The sequence below is a fragment of the Desmodus rotundus genome, chromosome 1 (assembly GCF_022682495.2).
Source record: "Desmodus rotundus isolate HL8 chromosome 1, HLdesRot8A.1, whole genome shotgun sequence".
In the NCBI taxonomy this organism is placed as follows: domain Eukaryota; kingdom Metazoa; phylum Chordata; class Mammalia; order Chiroptera; family Phyllostomidae; genus Desmodus; species Desmodus rotundus.
The window spans coordinates 74,834,469-74,853,263 of record NC_071387.1 but is presented as its reverse complement, the minus strand read 5'-3'; the positions used below and the strand labels follow the sequence as shown (position 1 = coordinate 74,853,263).

The window sequence follows — 18,795 nt, the reverse complement described above, 5'->3', positions numbered from 1 at the left end:
TTGTGATCTTGGGGAAATTTGAATAAGCATCAATTTCCTCATAATGTGAGGATATAGAGTTTAGGCCAGTAGCTTGTAAAGAGGATTGACAGAAAATATACATAAATCACATATGGTAGTTACTCAATAAATAGTAGCTTTCATTATCATCATCATTATTATTTGCATTTGTTTAGTGACATTCAGTAATGGATTTTGGGCTACAGCAATGTATGACACCATCCTTGCTCTCAAAGCTCATAGTGCAGTGGGAAAAGCATGCCGGTAAACAAAGAATAACTTTAATATATAATAAAGCAGTATACTAATAAATGAAATGTTATCTCCAGGATTTAAAGAAAAACTGCTCTAAAGATACATCTTATATAGCAATTATCTTGAAGAGATAAAAAGTTCAAGGCAGTCTCTACTGGAAGAGATACCATTTATATCAACTTCAGTTTTCACTTGTTAAAAAATATAGAGAAACAATCAACACTACAACAAGGCAGTAGCTATTTTAATTTGGGAGGCACTTGGATCTGGCAATACCTTCGAACCTCAATAACTTCTTAACAATATAGGCGTATGTAAGGGTGTAACGGGTGGGGGGAAACCTCTGACATGAATATTTGCTTCTCTGGATAATCAACTATTTTCCCCATAAAAATGAAAAATGGCAGGGAAAGCCTAGATGCTCCCTCTTTTTGTGTGATGAATAACACACGTGAATTTGGTTTTGCAACAATCAAAAATCATTGGGAAAACTGCACTTTTTCAAGAGGACTGAGAAGTGAATGCTTCTGGAAGAGGGTCCATAAATCCATAGGCTTTTAAGCTTGTTGAAAGTGTCTGAATGTCAAAAAATTATACCCTTGGTTACCACTGCAGCCTACACATCTTGTAAGCCAAACAACTCGAGGTAAAGGAAGACTCTACTGTGGCAGGCACAACATTCCCAGAATTATAAGACACCTTTTGGGCATTAAGCATGTAAATAACACATTTATTTATTCTACAGAAAGGCATTAGTAGCAGAGAGTGGCCAGTACCTCAGCAGCAACCAGGAAACGAATTTCAAGGCAGAATTTTTCTAGAGAGGAATCAGCCCTGAATTCTCAGTTTTCTTGCACCAAGTGAGTCTCTTGATTACAGTTCCGCAATACTTGTCTAATAGTCTGCCACATAATTTACTGTTAATTCATAGGTTTACATAATCAGAAATCCTAAATTTGATGGTCTTTTGTTCAAAATAGTTTAATTTTTATTGTCACTTCACTTAGATATCAGGAACAGTTACTTATTAAGAATAAGGACGAGAAATGGAAGAAGCATCAAACCTTGCAGCAAGAGAGCAATTTACAGATTTATACCAGCTTCTAAAACACTGAGAACACCTTGTATTGCAATGCCGCAAAAAGTCAGTATCCGAGCTACCTCTTCGGATATCAAACCTGAAAAGTCGCTCCTGGCAAACTAACACACACAGAAATGAAATGCTTCTTTATCCATTAGCATCTCACCACCAAATTCATTAACTTCGTGCAGCCTCCACGGTTTAGCTGCTTCTTCCTTTTACTGCCTCGGAAGGAAAGCTCGGGCGTCGTTGGGTCCGCGCACTCCGACTTCCTGAGCGCGGGTCTCTGAGTAGCCTAGGGCGCCAACGCAAATTAACGCGGGCTGTTGCCGGTAGTCCTCTAATCCTCTAGCGATCCATCATCCCCTGAAAATCGGGAGCCCTTCTCCGTTTCCGCTGCCTCCAGAGTCAGCTCACACGAAATCCAGTGCAGGTTCATCCAAGATATTCTAATGTGTGCCCTGTAAGCTACTTGTCTGGCGCGGCAACCATGACCTTCCCATGCTCTGGAGAGATTTCTGAGCTGAATAGTGCTGCTAGAGCTCCCAGCCACACAAGTTTTATCTTTGAGCCAAATCATTTTCTGGGTTCACGTTTGCGCTTCGGCGGCTCCACCTTCGGTGTTTGCCCACTGTCTTCTGGGTCAAGTCTACCTACCGCCTTTCAACTTGGAAGTGGACTCTAGTAGCGGGTCAGGAGCCTAAGGTTCCTGAGAGCTACCTGGATGGAGACAGTGGCGGAGCGCCGAGCGCGGGAGCCAGGGAACCTCCTGCTATCCCTGCATTGCGCAGCTTTGTGTTCTCTTCCCGCAGATCCCAAACTGTGGAGATAAGCGAAGCCCGCCAATGAAAAAACACCCGCAGCAATCCCCAGCCTGGCCAGCACTTGGGAAAGCAGAGCGACCCTCTGCTAGTTAATTGCCAGGAAGAGACATCCTAGAGCACGAAGGCGAACCAGTGTCAAAAACCAGACGACAAAAGTTTACTTTGGTTGCACAAGTCCGGCAGCCCAGTGTGCTGCTAGGTAAGCAAACTCCCGCTAGGAAGCTTCTTCCAGGGAAGTGCTGAATGGGCCTGGGACGCTTCTGAGAGCGAAGTCTCTCTGGTTTGGGGCTCTCCAGCTGTGCGGCACCCAGTGATCCCTCCAGGCTGTCAAGGGAAGAGAAAGAAATTGGGACCAGAGCTAGGTGGAGACCTGGGCAGCTACTCCAAGACCAAACCCTTAGAAATGGCTGCTAAAGGGGCTGAGTTTCCAGACTCCTAATCCCTCCCCTTTCCCTAGCCGAGTCTTTCACCTGCTACCGTCCAGTTTACAGTATAAGCGTAGACCCTAAATTAAGACCTGTTCCAAAAGCTAGGCTTTACTTTCACAAAGTAAAGTGAAACAGCCCTAGGCTGTTTCTTTCACAAAGATCTACGCGAGCCTCAGGAGCTTCTTAGGGACGTGTGTGAGGGAACGGGCAGGAAAGGCGGGATGAGAGGGCATTCCGTCCAGGGAACAGGGTGTGGGCTCCTCTATTCGAAGGACCTCGGGGAGCCCTTTGGAACTCCCGGGCTTGCAGCTGCAACCACTTCAAAGCTGGCGAGAGGGGGGCGGAAGTGGTTCTGGAGGGTGGATCTGGGGACCGGGTTCGCCTCCAGTCTGCCGTCCTAAATCAAGGTAACTGGCCTCCAGGAAAGGGCCGGAGAGTCTAGATGCCTGAGACGGCAGGGACCCGGGAGGCGGCCGAACGGGCTGGAGGGCTTGCCGCGAGCAACTGCCTGCCAGCAACAATCCGATAACTAGTGAGGAGTGGTCAGTCCCCTGGTCTTCTGCATCCTTGTAACTCCTGCCCCGCTTTGCGTCTCCCGCCTTCCTGCTCTCCCGTGGTCTGGGGAGGCCGGCGCGGGGCTGAGCGTGCGGGTGTTGCTGCGCGTTCCCGCGTGTGTGCGCGCCTGTGTGTGTGTGCGTGTGTGCGCAGCCAGCGCGCAGAGCCTGGCCACCGGGACCTAGCTGCCCGCCACCCGCCGCCTGACTGGTGTCCCTCCTCTTTGCAGCCACCTCCTCGCAAGCCTCCTCACCTGGCGCTGGTAACCCGGCACTCGCCGCCCGCCCAGCCCCGCTCGGCCGCAGCAGCCTAAGCTCAAAGTTTCCTCAGCGCAGACACCTTGGCAAAGGGCTACCCAGGGATATGGGTTTCTGAAGCTGTGCCTCGGACTGGCTCTTCTTACAGCATCTTTCCGCCTTGTCCCCACCTGATCCGAGCAGAGAGTAGATTTTCCAAATTAAAGGGAGAAAGGGGTGGGGTGGGGTATTATTAAAAGAGACAGGAGCGGCCACAACTGAGAACATCCGCTTCTCTTCTGACCGATGCCCTGGAATTGACTGATGATGGGCCTGCGGGGTTAAAGAAAATGAAATAGAAAGCCAAGTTGACCGAGGAGGGGCTGGCTGCCAGGAAGGTTGTCCCGTGTCCGTTACTACGGGCGTGAAGATTTGTAGGCGCTGCCAGTGCAAGAGCTTCAAACCGCCATCCCCTCCTGATCCCCTTGGAAGGAAAAGCCGGTAGAGCTCAGGGAGAGAGAGTCAAGAAAAAGCCTCTGGACTTGTGTGCGTCGCAGCCTTGGCTTGGGATTTTAAGGACAGAAAGGAGAATTAACAGCATCTCAAGGTAAGAAGCAGCAAAACCACTGCCTGAATTGTCAGGAAGAAGAATAACTTAAATACATGTTGGCGAGGGGATGGAGGGAGCGGTTAGGCCAAGTTAGGATATCTCTGGGCGTCACCGAGAGAATGTCTGGGGGCGGGCAAATACAGGAGTAGCCGGGGCGGCCAGTGCCCATGTGGGGGGCAGCAGGCACGAGGAAGTGTCCTGACCATACACTTTTTGGAAGCTTTTCGGAAAGAGGTACGGAGCTGGGTCGTCTGTCCAGTCTGATTTACAACGTGCATTTGTGTGTATTCTTCCTACCAGATATTTTTTTCTTTAGCGCAGCATACCCACGCCCTCGTTGTCGTAGAGCGCTGTGGGCACGCTAGCGCCTCTCGGACGCGGGGGCAGGTGAGCCCGGCGCAGGTGGGCAGGTGGCAGCGGTGGCGGCATCAGGCGCGGGGATTGGGGAGCGAGCGAAGAAGTCCGAGCAGCCGCCTGGCTGGCTCCAAGCAGTCGGCGTCGGAGCCCGGGCGCCGCAAGTCTGTTGCGATTCCTCTCGTTTCCGCTAGAGGCTCCCAGTGGGCACCGCGGGGCGGTGGGTGTGGGGGCGCGGGTAGGCGGAGGGCGAGCGCGGGGAGCTGCGTGCCCGCGGGGTGGCGGAGCCGGCGCGGCGGAGGGAGGCGAGCAGGGCTGCGGCCGTGGACCTGAGCCGGAGTCCCGGCTAGCCTCCTGGCTGCGCGCAGAGCTGCGGGGACGCGGGTCCGAATGCAGGCTGAGCTCGGAAAAGCTGTGACGTGAGCCGGAGCCACTTTGGGGACGTGATCCTGGCCGGCGCCCTGAAGGCAGTCCCAGGAGGTAATGTCTTCGTTCTTCACGTCCCCCTCCCCTGCCTAACCCCGGCAGTTTCTGTAAATTCTCAACCAATTACCAAAGGTGATCAGGAGTGGAGGGTGCGGGTCTGTGGGGTCTGTATCTAGAGGTGCCTTTCAGTCTTGTTCCGTGGAGCTCCGTGCAATATATATTTGAACTAATCCTTTATTTCGCCCGCTTCCCCAGAATATTTGCTGGTTTTAAGGGAAGTTTTCTGCAAAGTGCCTGATGGCTGGCGTTTGGGCCAGGCTGCTCGAAGGTGAGCCAGGGGACCTGCTGTGCTCCCCTGAGCCGCAGTGGATTGGAGTGCAGGGCTCAATGGGTGGGGTGTGGTGGAGGAAAGAGTACCACACCCTCTTCTTTTTCTCCCCTTCTTTTTCACCTGATGGTGAAGTCTTACCATTGAGGGTTTTACTGATTTCCTTTCCCAAGGGATTGGATCTGAGAACAGAGTAAAGGCTGAAAGACTTGGAGAGAGATAAAGAGAAGGAAGTCTTTGCCAGAACGTCAGGCCGGGAAAGAGGGTGAAGTTAAGCTTGTGTGTGCATTGGGGGGGGGGGGGGAGGCAACCAGGGGGAGTGCTGGGTAATAGCCTTGGAGTTCAGATTATTTGATGAAGTCTGATTCATTTCACATTTCACACAGTGTTTGACATAATCCTTGCTCAAACCTACTAACAAAAGTCATTTCTGCTAGGTATTGGGCACCAGTGGACACACTGAATATGTTTGATGACTGTGTCTAAAACAAAAAAAAAAACCCACAAAAAACAAACAAAAAACAAACAAAAAACCCCCAAACAAACAAAAAACCAAGTGGATATTTTGTGTGTTTGGTGTGATTACACCATATCTGTCAGGCAGCTGGCATTTTTTTTTTCTTGATGTGTTGTGTTAGTGAATACCGTATGTGGTCATTTTGCACGGCTCAGTATTGAAATTTTAGAGTCCTCTAAAGGTGGCTGCTAACAAGCAGGACTTGTGATATTAAACCTCCTGCAGAATAATACTGAAGAAGACAGGAAATATGATTGTACATGGAATATTCTAGGAATACTGAATAAAAGCCAAGATCCAGCATTTGGGAAATATTGGACCACATACTGAAAGAGTGAACAATATTTTTCAGATATGGAAAGTGATGCTTAACATTTCAAAAGAAAGGGCTATTCTTCAATGCACTATCATCCTCATCCAGTAGTGTGCATTACTTCCAATACAGTTAAGAGTATGAGGCAGGGAAAAAAAAATGAAGCACTTCCTGCTGAAAACCAGTCAAATATTTTGTGTCAGGTGTTTTGCCCTAAAAATTTAAATGGGACGGGTTGTGTATTGATGATGACTGAAGTGGTTTGATTATCACTTATATGTAGGCCATCTACTGTATTTGATAAGGTAAATATGTAAGCTAATGTTATATAATACATGTAACTTAGTGGAACTGGAGTCACGCCAAGTTACTGATGTTTTTCATTTCAGAATAACACCTAACATGATTTCCAGGAAGATTTATATAAAGTTTGTCATCAGTTATTACATTGCATAAACCCTGTGTAGAAGGCAAGAATAAATACCTTGCTAAATCCCAAAAAGGATGGTTTATATTCTTAAAATATGCTGTTTTAAAATATTTATTATGTGACAAAATAAGTTAATTGTATAAGTATAGTTATCTGCATGTATAGCACAAATTATTTATCAAAATAAAGTAACCAAGATATACATAGGGGCTCAATTTTTTTTTTCTGAAAGAATCTGTGTATATGATACATAGGAGATACTGTGATTCTTGACAGTTAATTGAATCAAACTAGTGAGGCTGGTTTGTAACCTCAAATTCAGTTTTAGGACTTAGATGTCTAAAGAATTTTTCTCTAATAAAAGTGATTTTAAAGGAGGCCAGACATTGGGATGTTCCAGGATTGCCATGGACCTGGAAACCTTTGAGTCTTTCTGAAACTTCATGTCAAGAATCAGACGTGACAGGACATTTTCGCCAATTAATTGGCTTGATGCTTCAACTAAAAACTGATTATTTTTGCGGATCTGATAGTCATTATGGTTGATTTCATTTGGTCTCTAGATATTCTGTGAAAGGACTCTAGGTGGAAATGTTTTCCTGTAGTACAAGGAGAGGAGGTCATTACATGCAAAAAGGCTTGTCAGTTACTGATTCTTCAATTTAGTTGCATTTTCTCATAGACAGAATGCTAGATTTAAAAAAAATATATCAGTTTTCTGCATTTACATGGGTATTTCACTCTTTGTTGTAGCCCTTAGCCTCTAAATAATTCATTTATGATTTTGATGAGGAAATATGTCACCCAGCCCCTTCTATGCACGGTTTAGGAGTTATATTGGTGCTAACAACTTAAGAACTATTTAGTCATACAAGATTTTATTTCCTGGAAGAAAATCAATTGAGATTAAAAAAGATATTTAATAAGGAAAATCAATTGAGCTTAAAAATGTTGTTTAATAATAAAAGAATAGGAGACACAGGTTAAATAACAAGCAAAAGGTTTACCCATCTAACTGCATGTATGATTTCTTCCTTCAGCAACTATTTTTTATGTTAAAAAAATCTTTTGCTATGATTTTTTCCATCCTTCCTTTTCTTTCTTTCATTCTTTCCTTCCATATTCCCCTACCCTCTCCTACTTACTTCCCTTATTTTTTTCTCTCTCACTTTTGGTTAAAATAGTCCCTTCAGAAAGAAATTTGTGGCAATATACAGGGTGGGGAAAAAGTGGGTTTACATTTGTGAATATGTGAAATAGAGTTTATTCTTGTATTATTTTCAATACAGACAACTGTAAACCTATTTGCCCCACCCTATATAGTTAGTTATTTTATAATTATCATTCTATAATTTAATTTTAAATGGAAGGTACTCTTAAAATATTGATTGTTTTATTTATTTAACAATTTTATACAGAAGAAGCCCATGAGAAAGTGGGGTTGATTCTTTAGGAAATATAAGCTATCAGTTGATTTTTACGTCTTACGTGGTGAGGCCTGCTGTGTCTCCATGCAACTCCACTGGCTTGTTTCTGGCAGGCACACGTGCATGGGGAGCAGTCCCTGGAGAAGACGGACTGCCTTGAAATACGGTACATTTGCACTTTGAGTGACTTATTTCTATGTAGTTAATACACTCTCCATGTGCAAAATAGTCAAAATAATCAAATCTGAAGTGTTCATATTACACAAATAGCTGAGCCACACTTGTCAGTGTGGAACTGTTCAGAAATTAGTAACCCATTTTAGGAAATCCTTAACTCTAAGTGTTTAGTAAATATAAAAACTTTTTAAATATTACTCAAGAAAATACAATTGCTGAATGGTCCTTAAATGTCCTCAGAGAGAAAATCTAGTGTCCAAAAATCTCCCAAGAGAAACTAATTCATTCCCACTGGAAGGCAGCATGAATAAGTAGAAAAAGAACTGAACTGGGTAGCAAAAAACGTGGATACTACTGTTGTCTAATGACTAATGGTGTCACTTTTGAAAAGTTCTCTCTTATTTCTCTTAGGCTCAGTGTTGAGTAATGTAAAATGGGACATTTAATGTCTACCCACTCCTTTCTTATGCTTAAAATTTGACCAAACCTGGATTTAAGCTTTGGAAAAAGAAAAGTCTTTCAGTTGCCAACCAAGTATATGTCAGGCATCATAACACTTTACAGAGGAGTATATTAAATACATTTAAAGAATACCTATAAAACTTCTGGAACATAGATTTTGATAAGAGGATTTTCTTCTGATGGAACTATTACCAAGTGTCATGAAAGAAAGATTTAAATTAACATATACCTATGTGAGGTGATTTTCTAAAAGCTACTAATATAGTACAAATTGTGTGATGCTTATTGTGTGAGGCATAGAAGTATATATACATGGGCATTTGAGCTGTTTTTAGAGTTGCGATGATGAAGAAGAGGAAAAAAGGAAAAAAAGAGTGAAATGTTTTTCAATAATAAAGTTTAAATTCAGTCCCCCCATTGTTTAAACAATCTACATATTTCTTCTTCTTGTGAAAACTTATTATGACAAAAATAGCAATTGCCATTAATTTCATCAGGTCAGTTACCCAATATCTTTAAACACTTAAAAAATATAAAGCTTGTGAAATGTTAATGTAGTGGTCTAATTTGTGAAGTTGTACACAAAAGTAGGACAATATCTTAGTTTTTTATTTTTTTTATTGTTGTTCCAGTACAGTTGTCTCCAGTTTCCCCCACCACTCCCCCCCCCACCTCAGCCATCCCCACCTCCCACCCATTTACGCATTCACACTGTGTAAAATGCACCACAGTTTTTTGATCCACTTACTGATGGGCACTTAGGTTGCTTCTAGCACTTGGCTATTGTAAATTGTGCTGCTATGACCATTGGGATGCCTAGGTTCTTTTGAATTTGTGTTTCAGGATTCTTAGGATATGGTCTCAGCAATGGATTGCTGGGTCAACAGGCGTTCCATTTTTAGTTTTCTGAGGAAACTCTATACTGTTTTCCATAGTGGCTGCACCAGTCTGCATTCCCACCAACAGTGCACTAGGGTTCTCTTTTCTGCACATCCTCTCCAGCACTTGTTGTTTGTTGATTTGTTTATGATGGCCATTCTCAACAGTGTGAAGTGGTATCTCATTGTGGTTTTAATTTGCATCTCTCTGATGGCTAGTGATGCTGAGCATGTTTCATATGTCTCTGGGCCCTCTGTATGTCTTTCTTGGAGAAGTATCTGTTCAGCTTCTTTGCCCATTTTTTAGTTGGGTTGTTTGTCTTCCTGGAGTGGAGTCTTGTGAGTTCTAGAGCAAGGGACATAAAGGAAAGAATAAACAAATGGGACTTCATCGAAATAAAAAAAAACTTCTGAACAGCTAAAGAAAACATCAGCAAAATGAAAATGGAAACAACCGTATGGGAAAATATATTTATCAATGATTCCTTGGACAAAGGTTTGATCTCCAAAATATGTAAAGAATTCACAAGACTCCACTCCAGGAATATGGTATCTTAGATTTTACAATAGAATTTGCCTAGGAATGCTGATAGTCCATTTGTCCTATTTTATTTTACTGACCTAGCTGCTAATTATATTATTTATAGGTTATTTTCATCAGGTGAGTTAGAAAAAAGGAAATGGTAGATATTAAATGACTCATTAATTTTAATAAAATTTTAAAAGATCCATTGAAATAATTATGTGTTCTTTTGATAACATATGAGGTCTGCTAGGATTCGAGGTTATAATAAATTCCGTTGCTTTCCTAAAGGTGTTCACTAGTTAATATGAAGAGCAGGCTATCTTTACTGATTTCATGGGTAAGTCACACACTATTTTCTTCCCCAGAATTTTAGTGTCATTGTCAATATAAACTAAGAGCATTTTTCTAATAGTCTTAATAACACTAAATGCAAACCTGGGTATAATAGAACATAGGATCAGATTGTCTATAAAGTGATAATTATTCCCTTTACAAAATCATTACTAAATTTCAGTGTAACAGAAATGTAAGCTGAAATCTGAGTTTCCCAGCACATTTCAGTTTCTTGGTGCAGCACTGGAGAGTTTCTGAAATGGATTCTAAATTGGACTGCATAAGAGGATTTTGTGTCTTCATACAGTCTCATTCTATTACAATGTAGCTGTGGTTAGCTGCAAGAGATCTATCTAGTAGCCAGCATGAAGGGGAATAATCAGCATAAAAACTGTACTGCTCCTGGTATACCAAGGGAGCCAACACAGTGCCCTGTAATAAATGTTGATTTTGAAATGGTGGGCTTCATTTGCCAAAGAGAAAAAAGCCTTTATCTTAATGATTTTTTACTGGATTTTGCTATACCACCATATATTGATATATTTAATATATCAGGTATTGTTTTATTATATAATATACAATATGTTTTATTGTATATCGTGTATTTAATGTATGTTACATATATTATTTTATTATATATTTCATGTATGTATACATATACACATTCATATTTTATATACTGTATCCTTATATACATTTACTGTGATATGCACACAGGCAGCCCGTAGTCCTTGTAAAGATAGGTCTTTGATTGTGACCTACTGCTTAAGCATATGCTTATAGATTGCAAATTGTTTCTCTTTCTGATTTGCCTTCCGTTTAATTTGTGGATAAATGCTAAACTGCAGCTTTGGTCTCAATTAGTTAAATTTACATCAGTTAATACTCAACTATTTGTTGATGTTACAGTGATTTTCTGTATCATGGTCAGGGTATAATGATATAGGTGAGTTGGTCCGTGTTCTTAAGAATCTTGTGATCTTGCAGAAAAGACAAAAGTAGATGGTAAGCTAACAAGAAGTAGAATAGTCTATCAACTAATTCAGAAAAATTTTGTTATGTATCTGTATAAAATAACGATACAAGATTGTGTCCCCAGGCAATTCCAAATAGAGTACAGTGAGACTACCCTGGGGTTCATGAAAGGGAAAGAAACTGGCTGATGTAGTGGAACATAAATAAACAATAAATACATAACCTTACAAATACTTGAAGCAATGCAAATGAACGCAATAGTGACTTGCTGATGAGTTGGGACAAAGATGAAATCATTGATAGATCCCATGTGCTGGGGATAGATTGGGGAATTCACACACACACAGGACTGGCAGAAGCAGTGACTGCTTGAGTGTGGTTGGTAGGGTAATAATATGGGTGTAATAATCTCTAGTTTTAATTTGAATATTTCACCTAAAATTTCATATGGTGTGCTTGAGTGTGATATTATTATGTGACAGAATTACATGCTATGATTTTGTAATAAAGAGTTTGTGATAAAAAGGGGTGTTATTTGTACTAGATCCTCTGTGTGTGTGTGTGTGTGTAACTGAAGACATGTTAAACTGGTTCAACACATCTGGAGTGAAAGTTAAATTATTATTTTTAATACATCTATTATAAATGTTCAAAATAATTGTCTTCATAGTTCCTTTTCTAGGAATTTATCCTCAGAAATGCTCTTCTGAATCTTCGAAGACATTTGATGTACTAACAAAAAGAAATGTACAACCTGAATGGTTTCATGTCTTTCAAAGGAACTGTATTTATAGTTAAACCCTTTTTATGCCAAATGAACTGGTGAATAATAGACAAACAAAATAAACTATATCCCTACCTTGCAATAATACTCAGCAATGGAAATGCATGAAATACTGATACATGCTACAGCATGAATAAAGCCTCAGAAATATTATGCTGAATGAAAGAAGTTAGATACAAAGTCTACGTATTATATACTTCCATTTATATAAAATGTTCAGAAAACAAATCTACAGAATTTGAAAGTAGATTGGTGTTTGTCGGGCACTGGAAGTGGGGATGGTGAGTGACTGCGAGTGGGACAAGGATTCCCTGAGGATGATGCAACTGTTCTGTGATCGGGTGTGGTGAGGTTGTATAAATCCGTAAATTTACTAAAAATCACTTAATTGTTTGCATAAATGAGTACACTTTATGTATCTCAATACAGCTGATAAAAATACCACAACTTAAAAAAAATATCCTAAAGACTTCCAACAAAGTAAGCCTCAGGCACAATTGAACTCACTAGTAAAATTTCCTCAGCATTTAAGGAAGAATAATACCATATATATCCACTCTTTTTCAGGAAACTGTAGAGGAGGGAACACTTCCAAACCTATCCTCTGAGACCAGTATAACCCTGATACCAGCACCAAAAAATGTCATTATGAAAATAGAAAACTGGAGACCAATTTCCTTTATGAACATAAACAGTATTAACAAAATTTAGCAATATATATCAACAATACATACACAGATAATGCATATGACCAAGCTGGATTAATTCCAGAAATGCAATGTTGGTTTCACATTAGAAAATTAATCAGTATAATTGCAATCTATAAGCATATGCTTAAGCAGTAGGTCACTGTATTAACAGAGTTAAAAAGAAAAACTATGTGATCATCTCAGTAGATGCTGCAAAAAGTATTTGAGAACATCCAACACTCATTCTTGATTAAAAATACTCTTAGCAAATATTCTGTGAGAATAAGGGACCTCAGCTTCACATAGAACATCTGTGTTAAAGTGCATGGCTGATATAATACTTAATGGTGAAAGACCAAATGCTTTCCCTCTAATCTTAGGGACAAGGCAAGAATGTCCGCTCTCATCACTTCTACTCAACATTGTAATGAAAATGTTAGCCAATGAAGTAAGGCAAGAAAACAACTCCAAAATGCAGACAGATTGTAAAGGAGGAAGCCAAACTGTTTAAACATGTATTAATTACAACTGTACTTGAACAACAATAAAATAATTAAAAAATAAACATGTATTTGTTGAAAAATTAAAAAAATCTATATATCCCATAGGATTATAATTAAATAAGCTTTAAAGTACTCACAAAATGATTTCTATGTTACTTGTTTAGTAAGAAGGTAGATGGAATGTTGTAGTTCTTTAAATACCATCATGGTAAGATCTCTAAGGTACATTGTGGAGAAAACGTGGTTGTAGAACAATAACTTAGTCAATGATACACAGATTTATTTTAAGCACTAGGATAGGCTCTGGGTAATAAAGTATTTGTGGGGAGGGGTCAGAAATTATCTTGCCTTTGAAGATTTACAGGGTAATTTGGGAAAGAACTTACAATCAACTGACAGCAACTAAATATATATTGAGAATTTGTGTTACAGACACATAAGAAACTAAGTAGAATGTCTTGTATTTACCCATGAGGGTTGGGAGAGGGACAGGAAGATCTGTCTAAGAGGTGTCCTGTGCCTAGTAAGCACTCAGCAGAGGACATCTTTTTAAATAATAGATTAACCCAAATATTCTTCTTTCCTACTTCACCATTTTCCCCTTTGTATTCATTAACTCATCCATCAACTTTCCAAGGAATACACACTATACTTCCCTACCACACTATTTTTTCTTGTATTGTTATGCTCTTTTCTCATTTGGAATAATTGCCATATCATCACTGGCATTGTTTAGAATTCTTTATGAACAAGTGCATCATCCTAAGTACTAGGAGTTCATAGTTGCTTAATGCAAATCATTATCCATTTATTTAATTTAACTGAATCCCTTTTCTACATATCTACTTTTTAATTTCTTTTCCATTTTTTTCTGATGATAAAACTAAAACATTCAAACCATAAAATCACTTACTGTTAGAGACATGCATAGTTTACAAAGTGAAAAGGTTTCCTGGAGCTCCCTTTTACCCAAGACTTTGACCAAGTAGGAAGCCACATTGCACAGGAACTGAGAGAATGAGACTGAGTACTGTGTGGGTAAAAGACAAGAGGATTAAGTGGTCAGAGAGACCAGAATAGCCTTGAAAGGATAAATGTCAAACGGAAGTTTTCAAGTATAATATTATATTGTACTTCATGCAATGTCACTGCCTCCTGTGATTGCAGAATCACATAAGCCTTAGTGACAATGTGATTGGATTCCTGGTAGAGGCTGATAACAGATTACATCTGTGTCAAAGTTGGGAAAGCAATATCAAATAGCCAGCTTGTGTGGACAAGAGGATACTATCAGATATATGCAGCACAGAGGTTCTTCCCTTGGATCTTTCCCATGTGTGTCCTTCACCATCTAGTCCATTTACCCATGTCGTGGCTATATACCTTCCAACACACCCCCTTCAAGTGGTTGTTTACCCCCTTCAAGTGGCTGTCCTTAATCCCTGGAGTCCGTAGCAGATTATTTCATGTGTCTGTACATGACCTAATTAATATTTTTCATTGTTTTCCATAAATACATTCTACCTAGCTAAATTAGATTGATGGCACCCTACTGTACATTCTTTCCTAAAGAACTTTTTGATTGAGATAACTGGATAACATTCTAGAACGTGTTCATATATTAGTGATGTTATTTTAGTAGATGCTAAAATTGGGAAAGAAACATATTGTAGGTGATTTCTATATTCAAAATTCTCACAGGGCACCTCATGAACTTTCCATAAGAATATATCTTTGGCAGAGAAACTATAAACAGCATTAAAAATGAAGTATTTTGTCATTCATCACAATTTATGTATAAATAAAATTGATGAAGTTAATATGAAATATGAAATGAAATAAATTCTGCATATTATTTATAGGTGCTTATATCACCTAGAAAAGTACCTGGGTCTGGGTGATGGCTGAAAATAGGTAGATGGCATGGCTGTCCTGTTGGATCTGGAGCTTCTGCTCCTGTTCATTTATAGGTGCACCTACTATGGATTTTTAGAGGGATTATGGGAGTAAAGCTAAAAGCAGTACTATCAGGCTCAGAAAAGAAGGTTCGATGATTATGTTAATGTAAAGTTGAAGAAAGAATATGCAGTTTGATATAGTAGAAATTAATCATTTAAAATTACAGCTTTATGGTTAATAATCAGATGTTTTGTTGCTAGTAATGGTAGAAAACCAGGGAGAAGTTCTTTGCATTTTGGAGGGATAATCATTCATCTTTCCATTTAGTTCTCCTTGTGGGGGAGAAAAAGAATATAGATATCACATATACTGATTGATTTATAAGAATAAAGTGCTAATGAATTTAATTAATTTGTACAAAGATTTGAATGTTGGAAATAGTATTTAAAAGTTAAATAATCTAGTACTTATTGGTGAAACCATTTCAGTTTTTATACATCTGCAAGTCTTTGTACACTGAAGTCCCCTCAACTGAAATAATGTTTCCATATTATTCAGGCAAACTTCCATCATCCTTTAAAAACTAACCTAGTATCATATTCTCAATAAACCATTCCAGAATCTCTGGACAAAGTACAGTCTATCTACTTTTGCAAGCTTTTGTTGTTATATATATATTTTAAAAAATATATTACTACTTTTGCTCACTGTCTGGTTTATCTTTCCAAACCTTGTGGTCCTTGAGGGTAAAAATAACACCTTATTTGTCATTGTTTTTTTTTAATATTCTAGAATGTATAGTCAGTTCTTATTAACTATTTTTTGAAATGAAATGTGATTTTTAGAACACTTAATTTAAAATTATATCCAAAACCATTGCTAATACTATTTCCAGTTGGTGTAGGAGATAGCATGCAATGAGTAAAAGTTTAAACATTGGATTTGAAATCCTGACTCTGCCATTGACTGCTAATTATTAGGCCTTGAGCAATCTCTTGATTTCATGAAGTGTTAGCTTTCTGATATTAAATAGGTGTGATAACATTTTCTGCCCTGTACATCTTACATGGAGCTTGTGGTAATAGAATAGAAAGTGAGTGAAATAAACTTGTATACTCAGTACCTGTACCAATGAAGTCATTCCTGTATTAAATAGATAATAAAAAGCCACTGATAAGATAATCTCAAGTGCAGTAATGCGCATCACTTTTTGAAATGAAGTGGGGGATTTGCACAGAAAAGTGAAAACAAAACCAATCAACTAGAATTAATTTCTTTCTATGGGATTTTTATTGCCTTTTTGTAACATAGTTTCCTCAAATTTTCAAATCCTGTAAGTTTTATTTTATAGATTATGAAACTAGGGTTGCAATACAGATCAGACAATTGCAGTTTAAAGACCTCATTATAGATGGATCAGCTGATACATTTCATTAGTCATTTACAATTTGAAGATAGTTGAGCAACTACTTTGGCTCTGCCTAAGCTCTGATTTTTACAATCTCTCCCATTTATAGCAGATTTGCATAAAACAATCAGTTCTCACTTCTTTTTATTTGGAATATTTGACCACTTCAAACATATGTATCCTATTTTCTCACATTTTCTTATTTGATAGTTTCTAGATCACTGACAGAGAGAAATTCAAAGAACAAATAGTTACTGATTTAATGGTAGTTTGCTTCCGGGAGATCCACTATTAATGTGCTTTGATGGTATAAGGGGTTATCGCTCTATGCCTAAATCTAGTTTGTTGGAAATAAATTATGTTTTTCGTCTCTGCCCAGCATTCCTATTTGGCCAATGTTACAGAGTATAATCAGATTTTCTGCCATTCATTTTGCTGTGATGGAGCATTTTCTTAGGTGTTTTTTACTCAAGTCAGATTCTCACAGCATTTTTATCTTTAATTTGGTTTCATGTGTCTGGGAAAAACTCCACCGTATTTTAACCTGAATTCTAGACTTTTTGTGCATTTTTATAATAGCTTTTTATCTTAATGCTTCTGAGATTCTCTTGGTTATGTGTGATATTTTCCTCTGGTTTTTAAAGGCATTTTGAATAGTTTTGTTTTTATTTGGACTCACACAGAAGGTTTTTTTTTTCTTTCATTTTTTTCTGATATTACCATTCACTCAAACTGCATTTACCTAGCAGTTTCTTATTTAAGCAAAGAGGTGTTTATTCCCTTTGCATCTACTACTCTCCATTCAAACCTGCTCAGGGGAGTTAATCCTTTTCTTGATCATGAATAAAATCTCAGATAGGCTTCATATATTTTTTACTCACTATTAGAAAATCTGTGATCACTTCTAATAATGTGAATAGTCTCATTTCTAAAATATCCCATTCATTTAACATTATAATTTAATAATAAATCTAAAGTTTCCCCCTACCTTAGTTCCCTCCAGTTTTATGCTGGCCACTTTTCATGGAGAAAAGGGGGGTTGGTCAGCCTTTCCTCTGTTTCCCCAAATTGCCACCTTGCTTTATGTCCTGTTCAAATAGCTGCCGCTGGCTGCTTCTGAGTTGAATCTCAGAAAAGTAGAAGTAAAGGTGAGGTCTGACTTGATTGATGTTCATTTAACCTTGAATAAGCTTCCTCTGCATTTGGTGGACTCTGCATTTTGCCTTAGAATGGTGTAGTAGACATGACTGTTACTCACCAGAAATTTCTGTGCATCCTGAGCACATGGTGGGTTTGAACTTGCTGGCTTTCTATGGTTGGGTGAGACCATAGGACCAGTTCTAAGATTTATGAGCAGAAGTGACAAGTGTCCCTGATAGACTGAGCTGGTTTGACAGTCTCTAGAGACCTTTCTTTTCCTTCTGACACTGCAATCAAGAGGTGGCTGTTCCATCAGCCTGAAAGCTTAAAACTTCAGAAGAGAGCCAGCCTCTCTGTCTACTGCTGCTCTACAACCACCTTACCAGGTGAAGCCAAAAAACCCAAAAAGCAAAAAGCAAACAAAAAAACCTCTAATCTTTGTGGTTTTAAGTTACTAAAATGAAGGGATTGTTTGTTACAGCAGCACGAGCTAACTATTGAAACAAAAAGATATGTGGGTGTCTCAGAGGTGCCTAAAGGGATAGTTTGGCTATGTTTTCTATGACACAGAAAATGCATTTCTTTCAGCCTAGATGCATAATATTTCTCCCCTACTTCCTGGAAGTCTGGAAATATATTCCCTCTATTAGGGGTACTCCATCCCTCTGTGCATTCTTCTTAGACAGGATTTATTTCAAATGTTTCTAAGCAAGCTCTAAGTTACCTACCTCTGATTTTCCAGAAATTTACATAATCTTTCCCAGGGAAACTGTAGTGAGCACCTCTCTTTCCTCTGCCAATTCCAAACCATAGCCTTTCTTTTTTAAAAAAAATCCTCATTTGAGGATATGTTCATTGATTTTAGAGAGAGAGGAAGGGAGAGAGACATCAATCTGCCACCTCCCGAATGCCTCCCCACCAGGGATCGAGTCTGCAGCCTAGGTTTGTGCCCTGACTGGGAATGGAACCTGCAACATTTTAGTGTGTGGGATGATGTTCCAACACCTGAGCCAGCTGGCCAAGGCTGGCCTTTAACTTTTAATTCAACTTATGAATGGCTTAAAAATTATTGAATGACATAAACTATGCACTAATCCCCTGGAACATACCCTACAACAAAGGTCTTCCAACAGCATGCTCTAAGGTGCATATCAGACATTACCTATTATGACCCTAAGCGTCAGTGTAAACATTTCCATCTTTTGAGGTACTTTTCTTAAAGCTTCTTCAAAGTATA

General features: G+C 39.3%; 1 protein-coding gene and 1 pseudogene across 5 annotated transcripts in view; one reads left to right on the top strand and one right to left on the bottom strand.

Moving 5' to 3' along the window:
- The first annotated feature begins 2,911 nt into the window (after positions 1 to 2,911).
- Positions 2,912 to 18,795, top strand: part of LINGO2 (leucine rich repeat and Ig domain containing 2) — a 1,230,686-nt gene continuing 1,214,802 nt past the window's right edge. For 3 of the 5 annotated variants that reach the window (XM_071221630.1, XM_071221629.1, XM_045193700.3), the window contains exons 1-2: positions 2,912 to 2,995; positions 3,373 to 3,986. The gene's annotated coding sequence lies outside the window, so the exon portion shown is untranslated. The other 2 variants (XM_045193701.3, XM_045193702.3) reach the window with 2 other exon arrangements.
- The window catches only part of LOC128779263 (tigger transposable element-derived protein 1-like), a 46,368-nt pseudogene continuing 31,990 nt past the window's right edge, over positions 4,418 to 18,795 (bottom strand).